At 43.9% G+C, this 15,870-nt stretch overlaps 1 protein-coding gene across 1 annotated transcript in view; it reads right to left on the bottom strand.

Annotated features, from left to right (window-relative positions):
• NCOR1 (nuclear receptor corepressor 1) overlaps positions 1 to 14,679 on the bottom strand; it is a gene marked incomplete in the record, with an annotated part of 219,411 nt that extends 204,732 nt beyond the window's left edge. The window contains 1 exon segment of the mRNA XM_073616883.1: positions 14,188 to 14,679.
• Between the last annotated feature and the right edge of the window lie 1,191 nt (positions 14,680 to 15,870).

The following is a 15,870-nucleotide window of genomic DNA, read 5'->3' on the forward strand; positions in this document are numbered from 1 at the left end:
GTACTTTAAATATTGTGCAGGACTTAGAATTTCTCCCTCTAGTATGAAGTTTGAGCAACCACCTCTGTCCGATTACCACAGAGCGCCCCCGGACCTCTATTTTGTGAATTGCTGGTAATCCGACTGTTCCAAGTTAGAAAACCTACACATTAGGTCTACAAAAACGTGAGGGAGGTGGAACAGGAATCAAAAGGGGAACAGCACAGTTTTGGACCAATCTTCTAATAGACCCCATTAGCTTTTTCTTGTGTTGGCCCTCTGATAAGAGCATGTGTTGTATTATATCCTTGGCATCTTTCAGATGATAAGATGGTGACGTGGAAACGCACCTTTACGGCACTCGGGTTATCAATGCAATACTTCTGAATGTTCTTCCTGTGTTTCCAGGTAATGTGACTTGCAACGTCAGCTAGAACAGGAGGACAGAGCAGAAGAGCTGGGTGAGCGAGAGCTTAAAGTGGTTGTAAACCGCTGGGTACTTTTTAAGACCTGCAAGGTAAAGGCACAATGAGCTAGTATGCATCGCATATTAGCAAAATTGTGTGAAACGTACCTGAAAACGAAGCATTCCAGCAATTCGATCGCTGAAGGCCACTGTCATCTTTACCCGTCTTCCTTTCGGGTGTGCAGACTCCAGCTGTGTGACTGGCCGGAGCCGCGATGACGTCACTCCTGTGCAGGGAAAGCCATCATTTACGGCTCAGGATTGAACACCCGTTCCTTCAGAGCGCATGTGCCAATAAGGTCATTGGCTGCATATTTACATCTCCTAAACTGTGCATGTTTAGGAGACATTTTCAGTACCTATAGATAAGCCTCATTATAGGCTTACCTATAGATACAAGTGCAAGATGGAAGTTTACAACCACTTTAAGCCAGGCATAGAAGAATTCAATATAGGCCGGTTCAGCGGGGACTCGATCTATCTATGGGCAGGCAGGCTGTATTAACCAGCCTGTCAAATTTTTTGCATGCGATTACTGCTGGCGGCCATAGCCACTAGCAGTAATCACTTTGTCCTGCCGGCAGGGGGAAAGATACCCCAACACAATAGCGCTATGGGAGGGATACCCTCATCAACACGGACTGTGTTAATGGGAGAATCAAGCGATTTTCTTTCCTCCAACCTGTGATTGCAGGAAAGAAAAATTGCATCATCTATGACTTGCCTTAAAGAGGCCCTTCACCCGCTTTAATGCTGTACAATGAATTACATCTTAACTGACCAAACGGAGACAACATTGTCAACAGGCTATATTGAGAAATCTGAAAAGCTTTGCCATTAGAAACTATAGAAGCCTGTGTTTACACCAGAGAAATCCTTTAATACACGACTCTTAGGTACAATAACAGCACTTCAAACTGATTTTATTTTACTGCAAAAAAAAAAGAAGGAAGAAGATGCATTTTATAGTGTCACGACGGGTCAGCTACAAATTGCCATGTAACAATGCAAAAATGCAGCCCAAGTTCAGTGACAGATTTTAAGGTTGGGAAGCTCTTCACTCCCCACAGACCTACATTAGCACGGAATGCGTTTAATTTTAAACGAGGTAGAAAATCCTTGACCTTGTCAAGCTGGTAAAACATGAAAAAGGACAAAAAATCTGAAGCATTTGAAGGATAATAGCCTTATGATTTATGTGTTTTGTGCAGTCTACTGACTACTACATCTCTAAGAAAAAGGGCCTTTTGGTATCAGCAGCTGAGGAAACTTCAGTTTGATCATGAACTTGGCAAACAAAAATGTCTAAAATCAGAAAACAGGCAACCACAACAATGTCATTTACAAGCTGCCATCAACACCTATATTCACGATACACCCCATTCACTTACCTGTTCAGCGTCTGCCACCCTTCTCTGCCAAGCCCCTCCACTGGTGTCCACCCACAAAAATAAAATTCAAAATACTATTGTCATCAAAGCCACCCACAACTCTGCCCCAGCTACATCACCAAGCCCATCTCAAAATATCACCCAAAACAGTCTTCGCTGCTTCCAGGATCTTCTGTTCAACTGCATACATAAGCCACATCACTTTTCTGTCCACTTGAAGACCAGGCCTTTTTTTGACACTTTTGTTTACATGTAAAAATCTGCACTGTTTTTGGTAAAATATAAAAAGATGTTACACCAAGTAAATAGATACCAAACATGTCAGGCTATAAAATTGCGAATGCCCGCATAACAGCGACAAACAAGGTAAATCCACTACTATGATCTCATGCTCGCGGTGATACCTCACGTAAGGCTGGGTTCATACTGTCTGCGGCTTGCAGCAGGGGGGGTCCAATGCATCCCCGTTTAAGGTCTGAATTTTTTGGCTGAATTTGGACCTGAAACTGAGCCAAAGACGCACAGAACTCTTCTGCGGTGCGCTCAGCAGCTGCCCCAAGGATGTGCAAACCGGCTATAACTGAGAGCTGGTAACACACTGCCATGCGAATTGGATGTGGAAAAAATACGCATCCAATAAAATATTTTTTTTTCATTATTATTTATTTTTGCCATTATCCCCTGATGAAGTTACGTGGGTGTGACTAACGCGTAGGGCATGAGCAGAGGCATGCCGGTGGTACACGAGCTCAGCATTTGTGGATGATTTACACGATTTTATTTTTAAAAAGCGAGTAAAATAAAGCTGTTCCTTGTAATATTAAACCTTTTAAACGATACTACGCTATGGAGAAACTCTTTTATATATGAATATAATACAGATACCAAGAGGAAACGCCCAGGACCACCATAGAAGAGAGATTACCATAGAGACCATCAAGCCAGACAGACATTAGAGGACCCCTAGAGGCAAGCAGAGGCAAATGGATCACTAAATAAAGTTCCCTTTATATGCGGTTACCTTACAGCAGTAAGGAGAGAGGCTAGAAAATCACTCAGGTTTCACATCATTTGAAAGGACAGACACCATTTATTTACCCACCCTGGATTGTGAAGTGATACACCAGTCAGTTGCAGAACCACAACAGAGTGCACTGATAGTTTATTTGGATATTATTTGTTCACAGTTGCTTGTATAATATATACACATAAATATGACAGGGGGACATGGTTACTTACTTGGGGTGTCTGATCGAGGAAGAAGGAAGTTAATAATCTTCCTCTTTCCCCCCTCAGATTCTCTCTTCACTCCCTGATTCTCCACCTCTGAGCTGGTGAATCGGGGAGGGTGAATTCTGACTCAGATCGCCAGTGGAGTGCTGAGATCGCAGTGTCAGTCAATGAGGATTCTCAGTGTGCAGAGATTGGCGGGAGAACATGTTCAAACATGTGTCCCCCCCCCCCCCCAATCACCTCCGTTTATGAATTGTATTCTGTTACACGTGAAATTTTCATAAGTTTAGTAACCTCTTCATTTTCAATATGGGACTAGCATGGAAAAAAAAAAAAAAAAAAAAAAAAAAAAAAAAAAAAAAAAAAAAAAAACACACAAAACACAATCATTTGTCCGATATTCTCATCGTGTGTATGGGCGTAAAAATCCTTGAATGCAGGGTGTAATGTGAAAAGTACAGTATATGTAAACCACTAACGGGTACTCTGGTTTCCTCCCACACTGCAAAGACATGCTGGTAGGTAATTGGATCCTGTCTAAATTGGCCCTAGTATGTGTATATATGAATGTGAGTTATGGAACTTAGATTGTAAGCTCCTTGAGGGCAGCGACTGATGTCAATGTCCAATATATATGTGTAAAGTGACAGCGCTATATACAGTACACAAAAGAACAAGTGCAACATTTCAGGGTTGCGCAGGGCCCCTTCGTCAGAGCAATATGACTGATTACTACATGTGTCCGAGAACATTATGACTCCGATCACTACATGTGACAACACTGAAGAAATGACACTTTCCCACAATGTAGTAGTGAGTGTACAGCTTGTATAACAGTGTAAATTTGCTGCCCCCTCAAAATAACTCACACAGCCATTAATGTCTAAAACGCTGGCAACAAAAGTGAGTACACCCCTAAGTGAAAATGTCCAAATTGGGCTCAATTAGCCATTTTCCCTCCCCGGTGTCATGCGACTTGTTAGTGTTACAAGGTCTCAGGTGTGAATGGGGAGCAGGTGTGTTAAATTTGGTGTTATCGCTCTCACTCTCTCATACTGGTCACTGGAAGTTCAAAATGGCACCTCATGGCAAAGAACTCTGAGGATCTGAAAAAAAGAATTGTTGCTCTACACAAAGATGGCCTAGGCTATAAGAAGATTGCCAAGACCCTGAAACTGAGCTGCAGCACGGTGGCCAAGACCATACAGCGGTTTAACAGGACAGGTTCCACTCAGAACAGGCCTCACCATGGTCAACCAAAGAAGTTGAGTACACATGCTCAGAGTCATATCCAGAGGTTGTCTTTGGGAAATAGATGTATAAGTGCTGGCAGCATTGCTGCAGAGGTTGAAGGGGTGTAGGGGGGTCAGCCTTTCAGTGCTCAGACCATACGCTGCTCACTGCATCAGTTTGGTCTGCATGGCTGTCGTCCCAGAAGGAAGCCTCTTCTGAAAGATGATGCACAAGAAAGTCCGCACACAATTTGCTGAAGACAAGCAGACTAAGGACATGGATTACTGGAACCATGTCATGTGGTCTGATGAGACCAAGATAAACTTATTTGGTTCGGATGGTGTCAAGCGTGTGTGGCGGCAACCAGGCAAGGAGTACAAAGACAAGTGTGTCTTGCCTACAGTCAAGCATGGTGGTGGGAGTGTCATGGTCTGGGGTTGCATGAGTGCTGCCAGTACTGGAGGGCTACAGTTCATTGAGGGAACCATGAATGCCAACATGTACTGTGACATACTGAAGCAGAGCATGATCCCCTCCCTTTGGAGACTTGGCCGCAGGGCAGTATTCCAATATAACGACCCCAAACACACCTCCAAGGTGACCACTGCCTTGCTTAAGAAGTTGAGGGTAAAGGTGATGGACTGGCCAAGCATGTCTCCAGATCCAAGTATTTTTTCTAGCAAAAAAATACAGATTTTTACTTGTAAACAAATGTCAGAAAAAAAGGTCTGAACTTAAAGTGGTTAATTGGATAAGCTAAAATTAGAAGCTGATTGGCTACCATGTAGAGCTGCACTGGATTTAGGCTGCATTCACACCTGAGCGTTTCAAAGTTGCGTGTTTTTACTGCGATTTTGTTCAGATCACCAATGTAAAAGGCAGAAAAACACCTGTGATCTGCCCCAAAGAAGCTCATGTTCTTTTTTGTGCTTAGGGCGTTTTTTTCGGGCGTTTTGCTTCAGGTGACAAAACGCTCAGATGTGAACAGGTCCATTGAAGTGAATAGGATTTTGGCATTTTACGAGCTGAAAAAGCATAGGTGTGAATGCAGCCAGTTTTACTAAATCAACGCAATATATACCTCAGTAAAAGCTTTGCACGTTTAAAAACCCATTCACCTTTGCTTTTGTCTTATGAACTTCATTGAAATGTCCCAAAATGACATTTAAATCCTATTGGCTACAGTGCGGTACAATGTGGCGGGCTATGTCACATCATACTTTGCTGAAAAAAAAAAAAAAATACTGCATGGCATACTATTTTCCAATGCACGCCATTGCAGTGGTATGAAATGACAGAAGGCTTTTTGCTTTATCTATGCATTGGGACTGTGTCTTCCAGGGCTGCACAGCTTGTGTGAATAAGCCCTAAAAGTTCAAATCAGTATATAAAGCAGAAACTTCACTAGCTGAAAATATCTCGAATTCAAAAAGCTTTTCTTGTATAACTAAAATCAGCAAAAAAATCTGCTGACGTAAAGATTCTATTGCCACTTCTAAGACAAAAAGAAAAACCATTTGGCATATCCTGTAAAAACTGTCCTATGGTCACATCTGGCCAAACAACTATGTGCTTTTAGCTTGCATGGTGTAAACAGGTATCACAAGTGCCAATGCCCTTTCACCGATTTGGCAGAGAACAGATCTAAAAACATAACACCAGCAAGTCCAGCAGACATAGTGATAAGCTCTTATAGGTGGGAATCAGCAGACAGCCACATGCATGCTTTATAGCATGTATACTGTGTATTAAGGAGAAATCGTAATACAGTTGATATTTTTTGTATGTAACCACTTCAGCTCCGGAAGGTTTACCCCCCTTCATGACCAGGCCATTTAAGATATGGCACTGCGTTACTTTAACTGACAATTGTGCGGTCGAGACACTGTACCCAAATAAAATGTAATCCTTTTTTCACACAAATGGAGCTTTCTTTAGTTGGTATTTGATCACCTCGGCAGTTTTTATTTTTTGCGCTAAAACAAAAAAAAAAAAAAAATCTAATTTCTTCATTAATTCAGGCCAAAATGTATTCTGCTACGTTTTTTTTTTTTTTTACCAAAAATAACACCCCCACACTCAATAAGCATATATTGATTGGTTAGCGCAAAAGATACAGCGTCCAAAAATTATGGGATATATTTATGGATTTTTTTTTTTTTAAACTAGTAATGGCGGCAATCAGCAACTTATAGTGGGACTGCGAGATTGTGGTAGACAAATCGGACACCTGACAATTTTTTGGGGACCAGTGACAGTGCTAAAAATATGCACCATCACTGTACTACTGGCAGGAAAGGGGTTAACCTCTAGGGCGATCAAGGGGTTAAACGTGTGGTCAACATGCGTTACTGTGTACATACTGTGTGTTTTTTTACTAAGCAATGTGCTGTTTTTTACTTCCCGATTTGCAGGAAGAAAAAAAACAGCACATTGCTGCTGCAAGAAGAGATCCCTGTGTTTATATATAGAGGTGCCGGTGACCAATCAGCGGCTGGCACCCGTTGATTGGTCCGTGCTGCAGCCAATCGCGGCACAGCCGGGCAGTGCTCCCTAGCCCAGCGCGCGGATCACCTACTAGGTAGGTAAAAAAGATAAAAGTACCATTGAAAAAGGTTTTAACAGGAAATCATCACTGCTAGGATTTATATACAGTTTAGCTGTAGTAAACCACGGTAAAAAAAAAATAAATAAAATAAAAAATATATAAAGAAAAAAAAAAAAAAAAAAAAATGGTCCACCCCCCAGGCTCATGTAATAATGTGCTAGTATGCATCACATACTAGCACATTATGACAGACTCACTTAAAAAACAGATCCCTCCAGCAGTGCGCCTTCGCCACTGACTGGGAATCCATTTTCACCTGGTCTTCCTTCCGGGTTTGCGGACTCCAGCTGTCTGAATTATCAAGCAGCGATGACGTCATGGCCACGCACAGCTCTCTCAATGGATGGCATGCCGTCCATTAAGAACGCAGTGCACATGCGCCGGTGATGTAACTGCCTGCTACACATGTAAATATCTCCTAAACTGTGCACACTCAGGAGATATTTTTCTGTACCAACAGCTGACACTTATTATAGGCTTACCTGTAGGTACAAGATAAAAAGCAGTTCACTACGGGGCCCTCTAGGTGCAGCGTGCTCAGGCAGGACCAGCGCAGCTCCCAGCAGGTCAAAGTCTATGGCTGGCTGAGACTAGATGGGACTAAACGCTGTACTGAATGGAACCTGCATTTAAAGTGGTGTTCAAGCCAAAATGATACTTTTTAAATAAAAATACCCCTATAATAAACAAGCTTAATGTATTCTAGTAAAGTTAGTCTGTAAACTAAGGTCTGTTGTGTTAGTTTATAGAAGTAGTTTGTTATTTTATAAACTTACAGCAGGCCGTGGCCATCTTAAGTGTGGGCATCTGAAGCCAGACTGTATTTCTACCTGGATCTCATCCTTGCAGATCTCGCACATGCTCAGTGCAGCACAAGCAGTGTAATAGGTTTCAGGTCAGGTTTCCATAGCAATGGCAGTGTCAGAGGAAGTTGCCGCCCCTTCCCAGAAGGCACTGCAAACTGGAAATGATGCGATGGGCCACAACCAGGGAGGAGGAAGTAAAAAAAACATCTGGAAATGCATGTAAAACACACTGGAATGCATTAAAAAAAGGTGCAAAATTGCACATGCAGAAACCATCCGGAACAGACATGGAGGACGTTTTTGTGGTGCAAACAGGCACTTATTCTTCAAATCAATACTAAGTGGTAATCCCTACTGCACTTTCCTCACATATCCATGTTGGTTACATTTTTTGCTGAACAGAAGCCCTGGGAACCAACTTTATACATTATTTCTGTTCACTGTGATGAGCAGGAATCTCCTCCAACGATTCTTTTGTTGCAATTTAGTTTGATAATTGAGGACATCATCCTTTGGAAGTTGTAGCAGCTACATTTCTACATCGGAGACACAATACTCCATATTTTAGGCCTGGTTCACACTCATGCATTTTTCAGTGCATCTTCAGTTCTGCAGAAACGCACTGCAGTCCATTTACCACAAGTTCCAATGGGCCACGTTCACATCTGTGCATTTTCAACCGATGCGTCTATGGAAAGGGTTAGGGCATTTTTGGTTCCATAGACTTCAATGGTAATGCAGCAGAAATGCATCTAAAATGCAGTGCTTGCGTTTCTGCTGCTTTTTTTTCCTGGCTTCTCCTGCATGACAACACATATCTTCCAACAATGGAATTGTACCAGTGATGTAATTTTCCAATTTAAAAAAAAAAAAAAAAAATTACCGATTGACCCTAGACACACAAAGGTCAAAACTATTAATTATTTACAACAAATGTCAATTTCCACTATGATAAAAGATGGGCAAACATGAAATGTAACACAAGGCCACAGGAAAAAAAAACATATCAATTCTGTTGAGCAGTGAAGCCGTACAAAACAGCAATGAGACAACTTTTCTATCACACACAGCCTGATTCACACTCCTCTAATGTGTTCATGTAGATGTAGAACATGTCCTCGATCGATGCTGCAACAAAGTGCTTCTAAAGTCAAAAAGTTTTTTGCCTTTACCTTCATGCATAGTACACATCAAGGTAAAAACCTTCCAACACTCCTTCACAAGAGGTGCAACATGTTTCCTGTATTCCGCTTCCTCTGCTTGTCCCAGGTAAGATATACCACACAGGGAACCAAAGTCCATAAAATAAACACCAGCTGGGTATGTACTTAAACCTAAACCCATGAGTGGCAGCACATAAGACAGATACATTCATTTGTGAGCAATATACGTCACAGCCCACCCTCCAGGGGTCACAGGTAGGTATCGGACAGGAAGAGAAAGAATATAGGACTAAGCCACCCTTACAAAGTCCATATACACTAGGGATCGACCAATATCGTTTTTTCGGTACAGATATTTCGGCAACCTCTCAGGCCAATACTGTCTGCCGAAATTTTTTATTTTTTTTATCACTGTTATTGCTGTGACAAGGAATGTAGACATCCCTTGTGACAGTAATAGGCAGCGACAGGTACTCTTTATGGAAGGATCGGGGGTCTATAAGACCCCAAACCACTCCTCTGCACTTGAAAGTTTTAAAACATCAAGATCGGCGTTTTTTGAATACTTTTTTTTTTTTTAAACTGGCGCCTTTAAGATGCCAGTAATCCAGGAAGTGATGTCATGACATCGCTTCGGGGTTACTAGATCCGAGACCCAAATGACGCATCGGCTATGTTCGGGTCTTTAGCCAGCTGGCAGACATGCCGGCTGGTTGCCCGGGCTTCCTGGTGGTACAGGGGAGAGCCCGGGCGAGCGGCGGCGGTGTCCCCCTTCCGCTGTTTGTAATAACAGATGAGCGAATGCTGAGCCGCATTGGTTGTTATTACAAGAAAGCCGACCGTCCGCTCTAAAGAACGATAAGGGTTGATACCTGCAGGCATCACCTCAGTACAACCCCTTCAAGCAATAATCAGTAATGTCTGTCTAATTTGTTACAGATACAGATTTTTCAGAAAATGCTGATAGCGGCATGCAATAAACCGGCTTTACCGATAATAGGTCAATCCCTACCATATACACACGCAAACGCCAATATAGGGGATCACCAGGGCAGTAATCCAAACCACGGGTAAGGCTTAATTAAATCTAAATACATTCCCCTCCCAGTAAGGGGTCCCCCACAGAGTCCTCAGCCGCTCATAGATGGGTCGAATGCTTTACCAGCCGAGATTCGATCCATCTATGGTCAGGTGGATTCTCTCAATCAATATGGGTACAATCAAAATTTTCACATATGATTACTGCCGGCGGCTATAGCCACTAGCAGTAATCATTGTGTTGTCGGGTAGGAAGGCCCCCCCTGCCCCCCGTCAGCAGAACACAAAAGCTCAGCGGGAGAAATAGAAAAGATTTTCTTTCCTTCCACAAAAAGAAAATGGAATCATCTAAGGCTTGCCTTAGGGTGTGCAGACTTAACACAAGAGCACATAGAAAACAACTGTTCCCTGTGTGGCCTGTTCACAACACTGCCTTGAGGTGCAATGATTTGCATACACTTGAAATGCCATTTTGTGACAATTCAATAAAGTAAATGAAAAAACAAAATGTACTATGCATTGTAAATACAAACCACCCTACACCGAGTAAAGCAGCGTGTAGGCATTTTAGCATATGAGTGGGAGGGAATGGAATCCTTCAGTTCCTTATCACACTTCAGGGTTATGGAGCTGGGAGCTACAAAACGCTCAATATTAACCCCTAAATGCCGCCTCCCAGCAGACCTATAAGTGAGCTTTACCAGCCAGGAGATTTACCAGCGCAGAATCTGCATCACGTGGTCGCTATTATTGGCTATCAGCGGACACATGATCAGGGGCCCGTCCTGGTGCCTCCTGAACAGAAGCCGTGATCGAGAGCTGTCAGATTGCTGGGCGCGCGCTCCCATCACACAACCTCACGCCACCAGGAACATTGGGCATCATTTACATTTGCTTTGCTTTTTGAAGAGCAATCCACGTTCAGATCACTTTTCAGAAGCATCCCCAATGCCTGTTTTAGTCCCGTAAATGCTGGACCACAGTGCTGCAACAGTTTGCACTGTTGCAGGGTTGCAGTGTGGTCCTCAGGGGTGCAATTCCTGCATGTGCATTATTCTTGCAGCAGCAGGGGGGAGGCCGACTAGCAGGAATTATACCCCCTGCTGCAGTAAAAACACAAGGGGTAAAATTCCTGCATGTGTACAACCCCGGCTGCTGCTAAAAGAAGGGGTCGTTGAGGAACAGGAAAAACGTGGCTCAACTGCAGGGTATTACCACCCCCCCAACATCTAGTATAAACAAGCCCTAAACGTGTGGGGGCTGGGCAGCAAAGACCACCTTTCTTGCTGCCACATATATGCATTACAGAGTTTACACATTGCTCCTAAACACGAAAAAAGCCTGAAATGCGGCAGAAAACAATGGCTCCTTAGTCCCTTAATCACAGCTAGTGAATCAAAACATGCGTTCTCACACGACACGCATACAGCAACCCACCGATTTCAATGGTCTGCCCTACATGTGGAAAAGTAACTCATGGAGCTTATTTCCAATTTGTGAGTTCAGCACGTTTTGGCGCGTTGGTTGCTTGTCTGTCTGTCTGACAAAATGCGTGTTTTCTTGTTTGGGATGCCATTAACAACTAATGGCACAGCGAGCTTCATTCACACCATCGTGCTTCTGGTGTTATTTTTTAAATGACACTCCAAACATGACTGGCCGACACACATTTTATTGCGGCCCAAACGTGCATTGCAAAAACACGTGAAGCTCACTGCCAGAATAAGTGAAGGGGCTCTTTTGACATGCAAGTAAATGAGCTGCCCTATGCTGCTGCCTGCATGTCACACAAGTGTGTCTGAGACCTTAGTGCATTCAATATGAACGGCACCGCAAAAAAAAATGCCAAGGCCGGCTTCACACAATCCGATGAGACTTCCGTCACAACAACAGAAATCACATTATTCTGTATGGTGCCCGATTACATCAATGCCACACAATGCGCTTTTGGAAAATGTACGCGCTACTTTGGCGCAGTTACAGTGTCATTTTGGCTCCACGGACTTCAAAAAAATGCACCAAAAATGAATGTAAAATACACTTGCACGCATTTTTTGGTCGTTTTGTGTATACAATCTCCTTCTGAAAAAAACAAAACAATGAAGTTTGAAAAACGCGTCAGTACATGCGCTGTCACACTACAAAATAGCACTAAAAATTGGTTCACACTAGAGGTCGACCAATATATCGGCGTTTTTTAATTAATCGGCATGGGCTGATTGTGCTGAAAAAAAAAAAGGCCGATTATAACTTCAGCGCCACTTGCAAATGACTTCTGTAATAGAAGTCAATGCAAGTTGCCTGAAGTCTTGACTTCTCTCCTCTCTGGGCAGCCTGCAAAGTTTGATAAAAGAAGCTAAAAAGATACAATGTTTCTACTTATCAATGAACTGAACTTGGTGTGGAGGAGTTCTCAGTTTAACCATTTAAAGCCTAAATCTTTTCTGACATTTGTTGCTTACAAGTAAAAATCCTGTATTTTCTGCTAGAAAATCATAGAACCCCCAAAAATTATATATTTTTTTTTTTTTAGCAGAGACCCTAGGGAATAAAATAGCGGTTGCTGCAATATTTTATGTCACACGGTATTTGTGCAGCGGTCTTTCAAACGCAATTTTTTTTGGAAAAAAATACACTAAATGAATAAACTAAGCAGTAAAGTTAGCCCATATTTTTTTTTTTTCGTCCAAAAGTTTTGATTACCTGTTTTTGGTATTTAATATTTAAGATATAGGTTTTTTTTTTTTTAAATCTAAATTATACATACAAGTGAACTGATTGGAGGTTTGTTTTGTTTAATAAAACATTAAAAAATGTTTAAATATAAGAAATTTTCTGTATCACTTATTACTTAAGTCTGCTTTCACACTGGAGCGGGCAGGCGTTGATGGTAAAACACTGCTAGTTTTAGCGGCGCTTTACCGTAATTTTAGCGGTGCTATTTGGCTGCTAGTGGGGCGCTTATAACCCACCTAGCGCCCCTGAAGTGCCGCTGCCGAATCGCTTTGCAGGCGCTTCGGCAGTGGTGCCCATTCATTTCAATGGCCAGGAGTGGTGGAGGAGCGGTATAAACAGCTCCAAAGATGCTGCTTGCAGGACTTTAACATCCTGCCAGCGCATCGCCTCAGTGTGAAAGCACTCGGGATATCACACAGACTGCAGGGGAGCCGTTTTGCAGGCGCTATTTTTAGCCCAAAAACGCCTGAAAAACGCCCCATTGTGAAAGGGGTCTAACTGTTAGATTTTATGAGATGAAGGGGGGGGGGGGGGGGGAGTCGTCATCGGCCAGAGAAAAACCCATAACGGTCGACCTCTAGTTCACACTACCGTGATGCGATTTGCAGTGCAATTATGTAGCGTGACTTTTGGTTGCGCCGATATATCATAGAGCGCTGCACTTATTTGGTTTTGATTGCATTTTGGATGTGGTTTGCATATTTATGGGGCCAAATGACACCGTAAATTGCACCAAAGTAGTAGTGGGCCCTTCCTTAAAGTTGCATCGCTGCATTGATATGAACAGGCACCATTAGAAGCAACGCGAGTTCCATTGTCATGCATTTCAGTGCAACTCAAATTGCATCAGTGTGAACAGAGACTAAATTCAAGGTCGATTTGACAAAGATCTGATGCGGTTCTACGCAGGTTACCCGCGGTTTTGGTTCAGATTACCCACTCTTTCCCATAGACTTAAAAATCAGATTGTGCATTTTTTAGTGCGCTTTCCCAAAGCGAACCACAATTGTTGCATGCTGCATCTTTAGTGCACTTTCGGAATTCACACCTCAATCGTGCGATCTAACAGAAGTCTACCGAAAAGTGCGGGGACACCGTGCAGAAACGCGGCGGTGTGAAAACGGACTAAGACCCGAAACGTGCGTCAACACACACCATGGGGCAGTCTGTACCTTCCCACAATGCACAGCAGAGGTGTGAATGGGCCCTTAATTTCACCCAACATTTACCTCCCTTTAATGAGTTCTAGGAGAATAGTTGGTGAATGTTGGGTGAAACCACGTATAAACCCCTCCCCCAGTATAAATGACGTCAGATCGGGCAGAATTTGGGGCCCCGTGTCCCCAATAGGAGGAAATCCTATCAGGGGACCCCTCTGAGCACCCCGAATAATCTTCCCCGGGCCGGATGTAGAGGAGGAATGTGATCGGTGTACAGGACACGAGGAGCCCCCCCGGGACTGTCCCCGGAGATCCCCTCCCCCCCTCCGGTCATACAGGCCCCCGGGGCTCTCCGAACCTCCCCCACCACTCACCGTATACTCGCTGATCCCGGCGGGCCCGCTCCGCTCACACCGTCACTCCCGATCTCCGTACTGCGAAGCTCAGCGCCCCCTCCGGAGTGTCAGCCGGGCAGGATCCGCGCAGTGTCCGCCATTTTGTGCTCCGCCTCCTCCGCTTCCTTCCTCCGTTCAGTCCCGGCGCTAAGGCCCGGGGAGCCGCCTCACTGTGGGCCGAGCACCATGTCCCGGGAGGTGTCTGTGTCCCCGGTGATGTGCAGCGGCTTTACGGATCTGGACGGATCACTCCTCCTTCTCGGAAACAGCGGCCGCGCACGGTCCTGTCAGGGCGACACGGGCTCGCTTTTAGCCGGAGCGGAGAAATAGAACGAGAGCTCGGGCGGATCGCAGCACAGCGCCCGTGTGTGAGCGATATTACACTGGCAATGAGAGACAGAGCGCCGCGATCATGCCGCCGGAATTCACCCCGAGCCGCTCTACGGCGCTGCCAGGACCTGTGGTGCAGCGCTACCGGGGTCGAGTGAAACTCCAGATCCTCAGGGGGCGGGGCCAAGTCAGCTTACACGCTTCTGAGCGAACTGGAGGGGACAATATACTGCGAGCACCGAGAGACCGGATCGGCCGATCTCTGAGAGACACAATATTGTGTGTTGTCACAGCGGTATGACTGTGCTCACTTCTTGCTGCAGTTCAGGACCCAACCAGCACACTATCTGCATGGAGTTTGCATGTTCTCCCTGTGCTTGTGTGGCTTTCCTCCTTCAAATACATGCTGACAGATTAACCACTTTCTTTTTTGGTGGTATTTAACCACTTCAGCCCCAGAAGAATTGGCGCTGAATGACCAGGTCATTTTTTTGTGATACGGTACTGCGTCGCTTTAACTGACAATTGCGCGGTCGTGCGACATTGTACCCAAACAAAATTGATGTCCTTTTTTTTCCCCACAAATAGAGTTTTCTATTGGTGGTATTTGATCACCTCTGCGGTTTTTATTTTTTGCGCTATAAACAAAAAAAGAGCGACAATTTTGAAAAAAAACACAATATTTTGTACTTTTTGCTATAATAAATATCCCCATTTTTTTTTTTTTTAAAAAAGCTAATTTTTTCTAAGTTTAGGCCGATATGTATTCTTCTACATATTTTTGGTAATAAAAATTGCAATATGTGTATATTGATTGGTTTGCGCAAAAGTTATAGCGTCTACAAAATAGGGGATAGATTTATAGCATTTTTATTATTATTATTTTTTTACTAGTAATGGTGGCGATCTGAGATTTTTATCAGGACTGCGACATTATGGAGGACACATTGGACACTTTTGACTCATTTTTGGGACCACTGGCGTTAATACACTGATTACTGTAAAAATGTCACTGGCAGGAAAGGGGTTAACACTAGGGGGCAATCAAGGGGTTAATTGTGTTCCCTCACTGTGTTCTAACTGAAGGGGGGATGGGACTGTCTAGAGCAGATGACAGATCGCTGTTCATACTTTGTATGAACACACAATCAGTCTCTTCTCCCCTCAGAGATCCGGGATCTGTGTGTTTACACACACAGATCCTGGTTCTCGGTGTGCCACGAGTGATCGCGGGAGCCCGGCGGTCATCAGCTCCGGGGGCGAGCGGCAAGCGCACGCCCCTAGTGGCCACAGGGCAAAGTGATGTTACGTAACATAGTTTTGCCCAGTCGT

This window comes from Aquarana catesbeiana, linkage group LG02 (genome assembly GCF_042186555.1).
Source record: "Aquarana catesbeiana isolate 2022-GZ linkage group LG02, ASM4218655v1, whole genome shotgun sequence".
In the NCBI taxonomy this organism is placed as follows: domain Eukaryota; kingdom Metazoa; phylum Chordata; class Amphibia; order Anura; family Ranidae; genus Aquarana; species Aquarana catesbeiana.